The following is a 2,349-nucleotide window of genomic DNA, read 5'->3' on the forward strand; positions in this document are numbered from 1 at the left end:
TCCAGACTCCACAGGGAACATTTTGAAGTCAGTAAAACCAAGGATTTTAAATCTTAATTTAATCCTTTACCACGTTAAAATATTATACCTTTTTTGTCTTAATTTTTTTGAGTTTATCAAGATGTAGTTTAGCAAACTAACATTTAAACGACCTGAAACCCAGTTTTCCTAAGAGCCAACTCTGTAAATACAATTTACTTCAATGATAGGGTTTGGACCTCGATGATCCTGGTGGGTCCCTTCCAACTCAGGATATCCTGATTCTATGAATTTTTAGGAGCTCGCTGACACAGAATCTCTTGAGGTACCTCTTGATCAACACAGGTGCATCCCAATACATTTTTATGTGTGATATGAAACTGTGACTCCCTGTCATTGCCTGGTATTAAATAAACCAACAAGCCTATGTGAGTCTCCAAGCAAGACAGCAGCAGCCCAGACACTACTGTGTTGTAGGCAGAGGAATTTTAAATCAGAAGATGTTTCCTACTAGGTACAAGTGGCCAAAGATTTAACACAGAGGGTGACTCTGTGACACAGCGACCAGCACCGACACCTCAGCCAAGGCGCTGGATGTTCAATCATGGAGCGGTTTGGGTTGGGCGGGACCTTTGGGTTGGGCGGGACCTTAACGCCCACCCACCCAGTCCCACCCCCTGCCATTCGGGTGAGGCGATCCCGGTGACCTGGCGGTGCTTCACGCAGGAATTCGGGGAGGTTCTGAAGCCCAACTCCCCCGCTCAGGGTCAGCTGCGACACCCCAGCAGGTGCTCAGGGGCTTTTTACAGTCGCAGCTGCACCTCGTGGTCACCCCTTGTGGCAATTTGATTTGCCCATAAACACGGAGTGATTAACTGCACGGAAACAGACACCATTCAAGGACAGAACAACTTTCAGGAGCAGAATAGATTAATTAAAGCTTCAAATAAAGACAATTTTTTTCCCTAGGCAGTTCAAATTTTCTGTTTTTGTAACAGGGAAAAACGATTTGTTGCCCCCTGGAGAAGATAAAGTTCTGTTTAATGTTAACAAATAAATAAACAAGGAGACCTTGCTTGAGTGTGCTGAGATGAACAAGGAGCCCACAGAACTTCACAAACTAAACCACTGTGCTGACCTATGAAACCAGAAGATGTGTGATGTGTTTAAACATAATTTGTGATTAAATCCCATCCAGTTCCAACCCCCTGCCATGGGCAGGGACACCTTCCACTATCCCAGGTTGCTCGAAGCTCCATCCAACCCGGCCTTCTAACCAACACTTCCAGGGATGGGGCAGCCATAGCTTCTCTGGGCAGCCTGTGCCAGGGCCTCACCACCCTCACAGGGAAGAATTTCTTCCTAATATCTAATCTAAACCTCCTTTCAGTTTGAAGCCATTGCTCCCTGTCCTGTCATTACATGCCCTTGTAAATAGTCTTTCCCCATCTTTGCTGTAAGTTCCCTTCAGGTGCTGGAAGAGTGAAATTTTTCCCCCGAGCCTTCTCGTTTCCAGGCTGGACAATCCCAGTTCCCTCAGCCTTTCCCCACAGGAGAGGTGCTCTATCCTTCCGATCAACTTGGTGGCATCCTCTGGAGCTGGCGTTCACCAGGTGGAGTCCAAGCTCAGACATCTCCTTGAGCACATTTTTTCACAAGCCGCCGCCAGTCCAATACGCCACTTCAGCCTTTAACTCAACACAAAAACTTTACCGCCCGGAAGTTTACCGACCAATTAACAACCCGACGACGGGCTAAACGCTTCGCTTCCGGCACGGCGCGTTTCCTGGCGTTGTTTAGAGCTGCTGCTCGGTGTCACTTGTGCGATGTCTGAGGCGAGACGCGCTCCTCGCAGCCTGGCTGGGAGCGAACTCTCTGTACCCCGGGGGGGGGGGGTCACCTCAGCGCTGACACTGCATCCACCGCACTGCCCTGAGCCGCTCCCCGGCCCCGGGCGTAACAGACCCGGAGGGACCGCTCCCAGGCCCCAGGGGTGGCCCAGCCCGATCGCAGAACCCGGAGGAGCCGCCGAGGCCTCCCGAGGCCCGGCGCCCCCTCAGGCCTTGCCGTCGCCATGGCAACGCCGCCCCTGAGGCCCCCGCGCCGGGCTGCCCGCCGCGCTGCCTGACCCACCGCACCCCCGCCATCCCCGCTCCCCGGGTTAACTCCCCACGCGCCGCCGACGAGGAAGCGCTTCTCGATCCCACTGGGAACACCGGGAGCAGCGGCGGGCACAGAGCGGGGGCTGCCCGCGGCGCCGCCTGACTGAAAAAAAAAGACAACAACAACCCTCCGGAGGTTCGGCGGAGGTTCCGGGGCGGGGTGTCCGCGGCGCTGCCTGCGCGGAGCGGCGCGAGGTCCCGGCGTGCC

This window comes from Pseudopipra pipra, chromosome 4 (genome assembly GCF_036250125.1).
Source record: "Pseudopipra pipra isolate bDixPip1 chromosome 4, bDixPip1.hap1, whole genome shotgun sequence".
Taxonomy (NCBI): domain Eukaryota; kingdom Metazoa; phylum Chordata; class Aves; order Passeriformes; family Pipridae; genus Pseudopipra; species Pseudopipra pipra.